The sequence below is a fragment of the Myxine glutinosa genome, chromosome 6, assembly GCF_964187855.1.
Source record: "Myxine glutinosa chromosome 6, kmMyxGlut1.1, whole genome shotgun sequence".
Lineage (NCBI taxonomy): Eukaryota > Metazoa > Chordata > Myxini > Myxiniformes > Myxinidae > Myxine > Myxine glutinosa.
In genome coordinates, this window is record NC_136266.1 from 56,227,348 (window position 1) to 56,241,046 (window position 13,699).

The 13,699-nt window shown below is 49.8% G+C and overlaps 1 protein-coding gene across 2 annotated transcripts in view; it reads right to left on the reverse strand.

Moving 5' to 3' along the window:
- The window catches only part of LOC137429804 (SKA complex subunit 1), a 97,941-nt gene that overhangs the window by 28,612 nt on the left and 55,630 nt on the right, over positions 1-13,699 (reverse strand). The window lies entirely within an intron of this gene.

Genomic DNA, 13,699 nt, shown 5'->3' on the forward strand with positions numbered 1-13,699 from the left:
TACCACATGCTACCATTTTTTTTTTTTTGTATACAAGATCAAGGCTCGTGTAAGAGCTAACATCAATCGCAAGAAACAACAACGAACGGACACACAAAACATACAAACTAGAGGTTCCAGGGAACCTGAACTCAACCAGGCTATATTAATATGGTTAGAATATGCATAATAGAACCACAAACTATATAGTTTATATGTGCTAAAAATACATGACAAAAATTGATTTTTCAATATGGCCGCCCTGCCGAGCCCATTTTTGGGCGTGCAGTGCCCAAATGCAATCCCAAACTAGTTTATGTCTTAAAGATGCTGCATAACAAGTTTCATCAAATTTAATCAATATTTGTGACTTTTAGAGCGTAGACGTCGAATTGTTCACAGATGACAGACAGACAGACGGATGACGGACGACGGACACTGGGTGTCGACAAAAACTCAGCTGGACATAGTCCAGTTGAGTTAAAAAGGGAGTGGGAGACAAGATGGGGAGAGATAAGGAAGCACAGAAGTACAACAGCAGAGAAAACAGGGACAACGGAAGATCCGTGGGAGGGAGAGGGCTTGGGGGGAGGAGGCATGGGAAGGCGGGGGGTAGGGGGGGCGAAGTTAAGAGTATTAAGACCATTAAGACCATTAAGACCATTAAGTAGTACCATTATGTACCATTTAGAGTATTCTAGTATAAAAGATTACGCTATTGTATTGTAAACAGAATATGCTGCTGCGCCAGATGAATATGCTGCTGTGCCAGATTCATCTGGCTGTGCCAGATGAATGTCGGTGAACATAAATCTATGTAATAATCTATGTAATAATCATGATCATCATTATCGGTCTCCATGAGAAGTTTTGCCACTTATTCTGCATTCATACATGCCATTTTGAGGGGTAATGACAAGTAGCAAAAAATATTAAAAACCATGTGGTACTCAACACAGGATTGTGGTACTCAACATGTGGTACCATTAGCAATAACATAATACCAACATCGATTTAGTGCTAAAACAAGACTGAAAGTTTAACAGCGGCGTAGCCGGCCTTGTTTGATACTTCAGTTGAACAGGATAATATGACCTGGGTGGGGATACCAGTTAGCAAATAATGTATTGAATTTTTTTGAAGTACTCTAAGTATCTAAGCTGTCTGTCACCATGAAAGTAAAGAGATTGTATTGAGACACTGGTTTATTCTATATGTTTCGAGTCAACAATGAACCAACCATACACCGCTTCAATCCAGCAACATTGCAGTCACGACAAAGGGATTGCAGCATTACGATTATATTTACTATATTATTATTAACGTCATTATTATTATTACGAAGACGATGTTACTGCATTAATAAACCAAGGCTAATTCCTTACTCCCACAATAATCAGTACACTGCTTCTCATTGATTCATCCATGAACCATACACCGCTTCAATCCAGTAACTTTGCAGTCACGACAAAAGGATTGCAGTGTTACGATTATATTTACTATCTTATTATTATTAACGTTATTATTATTATATTATTACGAAAACGATACTACTGTATTAAAAAACCTGGGCTAATTTTTCCGAAACGGCCTGAAGGTGAGGCATGAAGACATGAAGCCTAAGGCCAATACGTACTATACGAAAAGCTTGTTCAACTGCCTCACAACATGGAGCTTCCCCAGCAATGGAGAAGAAATGAACTTACATTTGCTCATAGAAGGGTAAAATTTGAAAATACAGCACTAGTCTAATAGTCTATACACATGGATACTTGGCTTGCAAATGGGAGTAATGTATACTATAAGAGTTGGCAGTCAACATGTTAAAGATTGTTTTATTTAAAAATCTAGAAGTTTAGCACAACTGAAGCAGTCTTACACATACACTGAAAAGACAATGTTGAGTCGCAGTTTAGGAGATAGAGGCTTTATTGATCACCAAAGATGTACACGGTCAATGGAAGCTTCTTCTTCACCCCAATACTGTACTGTATCACATGCCATGCCCTCTAATGTTGCATAACAATATAGGAAGTGTTATCAAGGCGATTTGTGTTTATACAGTGTTGAAATACATAATTCAATTTAAAATAAAGGTTTAAAGAGGTTTCGAGGGGTATAAATCAAAAAATACGGGTTCTACCTCAATTTTCTTCAGCATCTATTATATCACGCTAACTAACACATTACATTCGCTATTCGTGCCTGTTGTTTGTGTCCATTATAAAGTTTCCTGTTGGGAATTATTTTCTATTTTGTTTGACTGCCAAGCAGGCAGAATAAAAAATATTATTTCACGTCTCTCTGGGCATGCAAAGTTGGGACAAATTAAGAACCAAAGCATGGCAAAATGGCAAAATTGTCTTCCTATTCATGTTCTGATTCGTGTTCAATATATAAGATTCGATTTAAACAAGTTGTTCCTCAATCAAAAACTGATTATCATAATATCACAAGGACAGACCAATTGCTTAACCCTGCTTTCCACTTCTCGTGCATGGGGTAAGTAGAACGGCACTCGGTAGCACCCATACCTCCGTCAGGCTGAACAGTTTACATTTCGTATCCCACTGATAGGCCGGATCTGGATCCAGACCTGAAACAACATCTAATCGGCTTGTTCTTATCACACACCCAACCTAGTTTTGTCATAACTCGTCCATAACTTTTTCAAATATCATGCTGTAGGAGCTATGCTCCAACGTAAATCGAAAGAATGGACGCGACAAAAAGCTGGAATTCGTCCGAGTTTCTTTATTGTGTCAAATCAACTCGGGTACTCTGAAAAGCCCGTTTATCGGGCAGCAATATATATACACATTATCCCGGAGCGTTTGCCCGGGAAAGGCGAGAGGGGGCGTGCCCGGGCGTCCTGGACGAGGCCTGGCAAGTCGAGAGCGGGCATGCCCGGGTGTCCCGGACGAGGCCTGGCAAGTCGAGAGCGGGCATGCCCGGGCGCGCCCGGGCGTCCCGGACGAGGCCTGGCAAATCGACAGCGGGCATGCCCGGGCATCCTGGGCGAGCCCGGCATGGTGATCGCTCCGCGTCCTCGGTAGGTGCAAGGCGATTGTGTATACCCAGCGGTAGCCGCTACACACATCCCCCCAGAATCGACTTGCACCGGCAGGGTCAATTTAAGGGGGGTCCTGATGACCCGGCCGAAGCGACCCCTGTCGGGTCGTGGGGGGGGGGGGGTCCGGTGTGGTGGTGGGTGGTCGAGTGGGGGGCACCGTGGACGGGGGGCAGCCTCGCCGCGGCGGAAGGGCCAACCGTGGCGATTGGTCGATGTCCACGTGCGCCAGCTTGAGGCGGTCCACCGCAATCCGGTCCGACCTGCCGCCGATGTCGATGACGAACGACTTGTCGTCCCATCGCAGGACCCGGAAGGGCCCGTCGTACGGCGGCCGGAGTGGCCCCTGATGTGCGTCATGACGCACAAAAACATACTCCGCTGTGCGAAGCGCTGGAGGGACGTAGGACTGGGGGTCACCGTGGTGGGACGTTAGCACGGGGGCAAACCGTCGGGCGGTCTCCTGGAGGTCCGAGCGCTGGTGAGCTGCGGACCAGGGATTGGTAGCGTCAGGCACGAATTCGCCCGGGACGCGTAGCGCCTGACCGTAGACAAGCTCGGCGGTGGACGCCCGGAGGTCCTCCTTGGGGGCCGTGCGGAGGCCCAAAAGGACCCACGGCAGCCGGTCGGCCCAACCGCCGTCCTGAAGGCCGGCCATGAGCGCGGCCTTCATAGAGCGGTGGAATCGCTCGCACAACCCGTTGGCTTGGGGGTGGTAGGCCGTAGTACGGTTGAGCTTGACCCCCAGGTTGCGGGCGACCGCGCCCCACAGCTCAGAGGTGAACTGCGGTCCGCGGTCCGACGAGATGTCCGCCGGTGTGCCGAAGCGGGCGACCCAGGTGGCGATGAAAGCCCGCGCCACGTCGGCGGTGGTGGTGGAGACGAGGGGAACGGCCTCCGGCCACCTGGTGGTCCTGTCCACCATGGTGAGCAGGTGTGTGAAACCACCTGATGGGGGGAGGGGGCCCACTAGGTCCACGTTGACGTGGTCGAAACGTCGTTCGGGCACGGTGAAAGGTGCCAGCGGGGCCTGGGTGTGTCGGTGGACCTTGGCCTGTTGGCAGGCTGTGCAGGTGCTGGTCCAATCGCGGACGTCCCGTCGAAGGCCGTGCCAGACGAATCACGCCGACACCAGCTTCTGGAAAGCTTTCCGGCCCGGGTGGGAAAGGCCGTGGAGGGAGGCGAAGATGCGGCGTTGCCAGGTAACGGGCACGATGGGGCGAGGCTGGCCTTGGGAGACGTCGCAGAGCAGGACAGTGTATGCAAAGGGGATGTCGGCCAGGCGGAGGCCCGTGTCCGCCGCCCGGAGGGCTTGCACTGTGGTGTCGGTGGTTTGGTCCGCTGCCATAAGCGCGAAGTCCACGCCGAGGTGGACCGCGTTCGCGCTGGCCCGAGAAAGACAGTCGGCCACGGCGTTGTCTTTGCCAGCGACGTGCCGGATGTCCGTGGTAAACTCCGACACGGCGGAGAGGTGGCGCTGTTGGCGGGCGGACCACGGCTCCATGACCTTGGCCATTGCGTAAACCAACGGCTTGTGGTCGACGAACGCCGTGAAGGGTCGGGCCCTCCAGGAGGTGGCGGAAATGGCGAACGGCCAGGTGTAGACCGAGGAGCTCACGGTCAAACGTGCTATATTTGAGCTCGTTCGGCCGGAGTTGCCGGCTGAAAAAAGCGAGTGGCTGCCAAACCCCATTCACCCATTGCTCATGTACGGCGCCCACCGCGTAGTCGGAGGCATCCGTGGTGAGGGCGATGGGAGCGTTGAGCACCGGGTGAGCGAGCAGTGTTGCGTCGGCGAGGGCCCGCTTTGAGCTTTTAAAGGCCGCGTCCATTGCTGCTGACCAGACGACGTCGTGCTTGGCCGGCTTGCCCCGGAGGGCTTCGTACAGGGGGCGCATGAGTTGGGCGGCGCGAGGCACGAACCGGTGGTAGAAATTTACCATCCCCAAAAATTCCTGTCGGGCCTTGATGGAGCGGGGGCGCGGGAAACTTGTGACTGCCTCCACCTTGGTAGACAGCGGGACGGCCCAGCGCTTCGTGATGCGGTGCCCCAGGAAGTCGACGGCCGTTACGCCAAACTGGCATTTCGCCGGGTTGATGATGAGGCCGTGCTGGCCGAGGCGCTCAAAAAGCGTGCGCAGGTGGATGAGGTGCTCCGCCCGGGAAGTGCTGGCGACGAGAATATCGTCCAAGTAGACGAAAAGGAAGGTGAAGTCGCGCGGCACGCTGTGCATCAGCCGCTGGAAGGCCTGGGCCGCGTTCTTAAGGCCGAACGGCATGCGAAGGAACTCGGGGAGGCCAAAAGGTGTAATTACCGCCGTCTTCGGCACATCAGCCGGCCGGACGGGTACCTGGTGGTAGCCCCGAATGAGGTCGACCTTGGAAAAGATCACCCGCCCCACCAAACAGGCGGAAACGTCCTGTATGTGTGGTATCGGGTACCGGTCGGGGGTGGTGGCGTCGTTGAGGCGGCGGTAATCGCCGCATGGTCGCCATCCGCCACCCGGTTTGGGCACGATGTGCAGGGGTGGGGCACGATGTGCAGGGCCGAGGCCCACGCGCTACTCGAGCACCGCACAATGCCCAATCGCTCCAGCGCGTCGAATTCCGCCTTCGGCACGGCGAGTTTGGTTGGGTCGAGGCGACGAGCCCTGGCGTAGACCGGTGGACCTGTGGTCGGGATGTGGTGTTCGACGCCGTGTTTGACGGCGACAGCCGAAAACGTCGGCTGCATGAGGGCGGGAAACTCGGCGAGCAGGCGGGTGAAATCGTCCGCGGCCGGGAGCGCGCAGGCTAGCTTGGTTGGTGCGGAGCCGCTCATGAGAAAGCGAGCGAGCTGAAGGTCTCCGCGTTGATGAGCCGACGCCGTTTGACGTCCACCAAAAGCCCATGCGCGCACAGAAAATCTGCACCCAGCAAGGCCATGGGCACGTTCGCCGTGATGATGTCCCACCTGAAGCGCTGGCCCCCAAAGCAGAATGCGACGCTGCGCGAACCGAAGGTGCGGATGGAGGAGACGTTTGCGGCGACCAAGGCGGTGCCGCAAAGCGCAGCCTGTTTGCCCTGCACCGAGGCGGGTATCACGCTCAGCTGAGCGCCGGGGTCGCACAAAAAACGCCGCCCGGACGCTGTGTCCGTAATAAACAGAAGGCTGCCTGAATGGCCGACGCTCATGGCAGGCAGCGAGCGCCGGCCTGGTCGTTTCCCGACCTGCCGAAAGTGCACGGTGGGCGGCACGTTCTGGCCTTCTGCCCGAACCTGGCGTGGTAGTAGTACATGGTCCGCGCTGGTGGAGGCTCCGGCGGTCGCGTCGGGTTCGGTCGATGGGGCGTCGCGGCGGCTGCTGCCACCAGTGGCGCTAACTCGGCCGGTGGTGGCGCGGGTCGTGGCGCGGGCGTTGCCTCGGTCGGCCCAGGGTTCCAGGCGGCCACTCCGACGTGTCGCCTGGCCGAGAAAAATTTATCAGCCTCTTTGGCCAGGGCGCGAGGGTCCGTGATGGGCGAATTAGCCAAAGCTAATCGTACCTGCCCGGGTAGCTGCCGGAGGAACAGCTCGCGGTAGAGGAAATCTGGGCTGTGGTCGCCGAGTAGAGCAAGCATGTGGTCCATGCGTTCGGATGGATGGGCCTCACCCAGCTCCGGGAGGTTGAGCAGTTGTCGTGCGCGTTCTGTCTCCGTGAGACCAAACGCACCGAGGAGTAGGCCTTTGAGCGCGCCGTATTTGTCGGCGTTCGGCGGGTTCTGTAGGAAGCTCAGGACCCGGGCAGCAGTGGGGGCGTTGAGCGTGGAGACCACATGGTGGTAGCGCGTCGTGTCCTCCGTAATGTTCCGCAGGGCGAATTGAGAATCCGCTTGGGCGAACCAGACGGCTGTGTGCGATTCCCAAAAGCCAGGGAGCTTCAAAGCTACAGATGACTCCATCGCCATGTTCTTGAAAAGGGGTCACCAATTGTGGAGCTATGCTCGCACGATAAAGCCGGACAAAATGAACAACACCAGGAACGAAGTTTCACTGAGCTATTTATTCTAGCTCAACTCGAAAGAACTCAAAAGCACTGAATAGCCCGTTAACACGGGCGGCAATTTATATCAAAAGTTCACCACACAAAAGCCACGCCTCTCAGGCGGGGCGTGGTATGCATATAAGTCAGCTACGCCTCTCAACAGGGCGTGGTATGCAAATCGAGAGTCCGCCCGGGCAAGGCAAGTCCGGACACGTCCGGGCGAGTCCGGGCAAGTAACCGCCCGCCGGTTACGTCATCGGCCGGTGCAAGGTGATTGTGTCATGCTTCAGGTAACCGCTACAACACAATAATTTACTGAATAAATGAATTGAGAGACATTTGGAGGTGTGGGCAAGGGGGTGTGGTGGGGGAGGGGTGCCCAAGAGAAGAGATTGTACACCACTGTTATGGTTTCACAATAATATAGCACCACAAATACCCCACAAATGCCATATTCAACAGGTAGCCAGCCATAAACTAGCCTGTCCACAACTCTCCAAAAACTAAGACGAGAACACAAACTACACACACGACATAGTTTGAGTGATGTCTCCCAAGGCCTAGAAGGCTTGCAGTTGAACCATCCGGTACAGGAATAGTGCCTGTGGAAGGGGTGGTTTAAATGAGTTTAAATGGGAACTAGATAGGTACCTGCATGCATTGGGGATGGAGGGGTATGGGGATATTAGCTTGTGTATGGATGGATGATGATATTGGGGGTTGATGCAGCACAGGCATGATGGGTTGAATGGCCTACTCCTGCACCAAAGTTCCTTGTGTATCCTTGTGTACCTCTCAACCAAACCAAAGGGCCTCAATCAATGGTTCAACTGCAAGCCAATCAGTGGCAATAGCTATATGGCCAGTGTCCACCTGGACAATTAAAACAGCCGGTCAGGAGAGCCAAGTGTTTCCCACATCACTTTCCGTCTTCGTGCTTCACCCGCAGTACTCCAGTGCACCATAGGAGGCAATTAGCTTTCACATTAACACCCCTTTTCTTCTGATACCTGTGCTTGACACCAAAGTGGCAAAAACAAATACATTAAAAAGCCAGCCCCTTTCCTTATACCACTGGACTCCTTAATGTGCCATTAATCGGTGTCCGGAAGGCTATTGCAGAAGAACGATGGTCCCTGCTCCTCTCTCACATCAGAAATACTGCACTTATAATAATTATCTCCTCACAGGTTAGTTAACATAGGTCAGCGAGTACAGGTTCCCACTGATAAGTACCTAATTTGAGGTGTACAGAACGAGAGAGTAGAATCACCTTGTCATAGGTAGTGACAGAATGCAGAAATTTGAAAGGAGTGGAAGGAAAGTGAAAAAGAAATGGAGACACACCATCCATGCCAGATGCGCACATCAAGAGAGTAGAGAAGTAGAAAAGATAACTGTGAATGAAAAAAAAAAAAAAGACAGACCTTGAGAATATTGGTTGATTGCGTTCTGCCAGAAGGCAGATCCTTAGCTGCTTGGCAAGGGTGATACTGGGTGGTTTGCCATTGCCTTCCCAGCAGTTAGTCAGAGCAGGAATTTGCACTTTTACAAGGATGCCAGTGATAACTCGCCTCTCTTGGCGAAGGATAACATGGGATATTTAATGTACATCAACTAATGTGAGCATACAGGACCCCCGGCTTAGCGTCCATCGGGGAATGGCACACACGTTGATGAATCACCCTCATCCAATCCTGTCTGTGAAACGCCGGGACGACCGTTTATAGCTGGGTCGGGATTCAAACCCAGGCTAGACAGCTAAACGACGAGTGTGTGTACGTGTACCTCGAGGCCATCCTGCCAGCCCTTGAGAAGCAATGGAAAGGGAAAGTTTTTCTTTGCAATAGAACATAACAGGAAAGAAGAAACTTAGAAAGAACAAGGAAGGAATAAAAGAGAGCTGCATTAAAATGGACATGAGTCATCAGTGAAGGGGACATTTTTCCAAATCTTCATTTCTTTTAACACATGTGCTGTGCCACTGAAAACATGCACACAGTGCATGTAATCCTTCATTCTTTTTGATTCCCATTAATCTCTCATCTTCCATGGTTTCCCTTTCCCCACAGCTCATTAATACAAACTATTACTCTCTTCTCATTTTCCCATCCTCCCCTTTCTCCCCACTCCTCTGATTCCAATATATATATATTTTTTTCAAAACAAAATACTGTTATGCTACAAGGTGAGGCCAATGGTAAATGGATCCTGAATTATTTAGGAATTAACCATGTCATGGACTATGGCATGTTAACCCATGCTAACAATGCTGTGTCAACGTATATAAATAGCTTATCATGGTGTTTCGTGTGAGCACCAGCAGATACCAGAAGTAAAAATATTATAAACAATAAACACACATGATTACCTTTTTAAACAATCGCTAATGCTGTTTAACACTAAACTCAAATACATTTGGAAGAATCCCAACACCTGTGAGGCAAATTTGACTTAAGGAACTGAGCGAAGATCTCCTGTAATCTATATACCTCACAAGGGTTAATAGCATGACCCTTCCTTCCACAAACTTGGCGTTTTTCATGGGGCCTTTTGAAACAGTCACTAATATAAAAACCACCTTTAGAGGCCATTTTTCCCAGCAAAGCGGGGGTTGGCCTTTTTCGGGAACCGTGGTTGTTGTTGTTTTTCGGTCCCCTTTTTGATGCAATGTTTTACGGCCGGATGCCTTTCCTGCCGCCAACCCTTTTTGCCGCCTTTTACGACAAACAGGGAATTACCAGTGAACTGGTACTCACGCCACCAGTCACTATTGCTGTTTAATACAAAACTGAAAGGAAGAAAACTCGGGGTATGTTAGCGCTTGCCAAGCAAACCGTTCCTCATCAACTGTTTTGAATGGAGTGCTTGCTTGAATGTTTAAGCCACTTGGTGAGCACTCTACAAGAAACGTGGTAAATGACACAACCCTCCACCCCCTATGTTCTTGAGGCCCAACCAAAGATGTACTGTAATCTATAGATCCCAGAGATGAATGGTCCTTCCTGCCACCCACGTAGGAAACGGGTGTACTAGTATGGCAAATTATCTATAGATGTTTTGATGATGATTTATGTCTTTTTATGACTTGCACTCAACAGCCAACTACAATATGATTACAGCACCACGTGACAGGTGTGAACAAAATGAAATGAGAATGGTGAGATGCATGTGTAATGTTACACTGAAGGATAGAAAACCAAATGTGGAATTAAGAGATAGGTTAGGTATAGAGAGAGCATTAGAGGTTTTGCGTAGGGGTAGGTTGATGTGGTTCAAACATGTGGAAAGGATGGGAGAGGCCAGCGGTGTGAAGAGGTGTATAAATATGAATGGAAGGAGAGTTAGAGGTCATCCGAGGAAAACATGGAATGAGCTGCTGAGGGATGATCTCAGAGTTAAAGGACTAACAAGATGGCTAGCAAAGGATCGTACAGCCTGGAAAGCAGCCATTAGGTGAATCTCGGCTTACACATGCAAGCATGGAAATGGCTGGATGATGATGATGATGATGATGATGATGATGATGATGAAGCACCACACACAAATGTACACATGGGAGTACAAGTTACCTGGCACAGAAACGACCCGATGTCGGTTTCCATCTCAGACGAATAACTATTTTCCCAATTTCTATACATTTTGGAATCAATACATTTTGAAATCCTTCTCTGATCGATTATTGCATCCAATGGCACAGCATCCAGTCATTTTAAAAAGAATGGTGAGCTATCTATCGTGTTCTCATTCAATGAGCTATCTGGGCCCTGTGCTTTTTCTGGTCTTCATCAATGATCTCTCTGACTCTCTTGAAAATCCTCTCTATCTCTTTGCTGATGACTCTACTCTCTGTCGCTCCATTCCTCATCCCTCAGATCGGCAGTCTGCAGCTGAAACGAATGGTGAGCTATCTATCGTGTGCTCATTCAATGAGCTATCTGGGCCCTGTGCTTTTTCTGGTCTTCATCAATGATCTCTCTGACTCTCTTGAAAATCCTCTCTATCTCTTTGCTGATGACTCTACTCTCTGTCGCTCCATTCCTCATCCCGCAGATCGGCAGTCTGCAGCCTCCTCACTCTCTGCAGAACTGGACAAAATCACAGACTGGGCAAACAAGTGGAACATGTCTTTCAATCCTGACAAATCTCTCACTCTTACGATGTCTCTCCGAAAAGACCGACTGGACAACCCTCCCATCCACTTTCTGAATAATCCTCTCCAAGAAGTTCTGTCACTCAAGCTTTTGGGTCTCACTTTCTGCCATGATATTTCCTGGGAAAACCACATTTCCAAGCTGGCCTCCAAAGCCAGTCGCCGACTGGGCATCCTCCGTCGTGCGAAGTCCTTCCTTGGCACACCTGAGCTCCTCACCACATATAAGGCTTTCATCCGCAGCGCTATGGAATACTGCTCTCCCTTCTGGGCTGGTGCTCCTGCCTCACACCGAGCTCGTCTTCACGCTGTTGAAACCAAAGCGTTCAAAATCATTGGAATCTCCCGCAATGAAGATAACTCCAAGGGCCTTTCACTCACTCACCGCAGGCAGGTTTGGTGGTCTTTCCGTCTTCGACAGACTCCTCTCTGGCCTTGCCCCCCAGCTCTCTCTGGGCTCTGTCCCCCAAATATTCCTACAGGTCGCACAAGATCTACCTGCAACCCTCTCATGGTTAAACTGCCAAAATCAATACTCTCTGCTCACCTTCACTCCTGCTCACCATTCCTCTTTTCTCCCGCCTCTGGAACAAACCCCCTCACTCTCTTCAATCCCACGCCACCCTCCAGGTCTTTAAAACAGCTGTTCACCACCATCTCTTATCTTCCCCCATCCAAAACCTTGATCTTTTCTACCCCCGCTAATTTCACCCCAAATCCACTTTTTTGAAATACCAACTTCTGTCCTGGAAGTCCTTGGTGACCTTGTGTTTTATACTTCTCCCACCCCCCCCCCCCCTTCCCACGCCTCCTCCCCCCCAAGCCCTCTCCCTCCCACACATCCCCCTGCTCTCAAATGTTGTGTTTGTGTGCTTCCCCTTCTCTCCCCATTTTGTCTTCCGCTCCCTCTTTTTATATATTTTGTTTGTCTGGTTGATTTGTTTGTGAAATAAATGTTGGCTCTTTCACGAGCCTCGATTCAGTATACAAAAACAAAAAAACAAAAAAATCGATGGAAACAAAATGGCGCCCATGACCCATGTGACCAGAAAAATTTGGGATGAATCATGTCGCTACTCTTAGTATATCGGGATTCGCGGAGAACCAGAACAACTAAGTTGGAGGTAGCCATCCCAACTTATTAGAACATTCCCATGTACACCCTGAATACAATCACCACATTTCAACATATTTAGTCCCATAAACAAACACCAAACACGCATTGTTCAATGCACTCCCCTCAACTTTATGATGACTATAGTTTCCATTGTACAAAAACACAGATAACTGGCATATTTTAAAACAATTTATACAACTTCGTGGATTTTTTTTTTTTTTTGAGATAAGATCCAGTTTTCAAGTTATTCTGTACAGCAGTGCAGGAGTGGATTAGCAGGTATGATAATTCACAAACCTCTCATTAGTGGGTTAGGTGTGCAAAGTACGTATGCAAATTGGTCAACAAGTTATCAATTGTATACAAGGTTTTCATACAAAAATACTATTTAAACCACTGGGACTTGAAATACAATTCCCACAGGGAACAGCACTACATAATACTCATTCACATAGATAATTTGCGTCCGAACAATAGAAAGAGGGGGAGGAGGGAACACTGACAGCAGGGTCGCGGGACAAAATAAAGGGAGACAGATGAATAAGGGAGACAGATGAATAAGGGATGTGGGGGAAGATTGAGGGGTAGAGAAGGACACACACAGGACAAAATGGATACAGAAGCAAACTCTCAAGAAGGGAAAAATGGAAATCTGGAAAGAGGTAGGCTCTGGAAGGGGGTTCATGTGGGGTAAAAAAGATCATGGTTTCAGATGGGAAATGAGATAGTGGTGAGCTGTCTTGAAGACCTGCAGGGAAAAATGAGATTGAAGAGAATTTGGAATTTGGTTCCATTGGTGGGGGGGGGGAGAGGAACCTGGATGAGTGGAGTGGAGATGAGCAGAGATCCTGGGTTTAGGTAGTTTCACCAGAAAAGGGTGTGCCCAGCAGAAACCTGGGGGGGGGGGGGGGAACAAACCACAGAAAGAGCAGAGGGTGCAAGACCAGAAAAGAGGCAGTAAAAGACAGATCACCGACCTGTCTGTGATGGGAAAGTGATAGGCCCATAGTCTAAGCTTCATTGTGGGACATTCCAATGATCTTGAAGGTCTTGGTTTCCAAGGCATCAAGCTGAGCAAGATGTGAGGAAGGGGAGCCAGCCCATAGGGGAGAGCAATAATCCATCAAGCTGCAGACGACAGCCTTGTAGCTGGATAGTTGTTGAGGTGTGCTAAGGAAGGACTTTGTACAACAGTCAACATACAGTTGGCTTTGGAGGCCAATTTTGAAATATGGTTTGCTCAAGAAATATCATGGTTGAGTGAGCCCCAAGAGTTCAAGTGAATGAACTTCTTCACGAGGATTGGAAAAACAATTCTCTTGAAGAAATTCAGTCAATAAATACAAATGTATTTTTTGGCCATTCCCTCGACCGAGA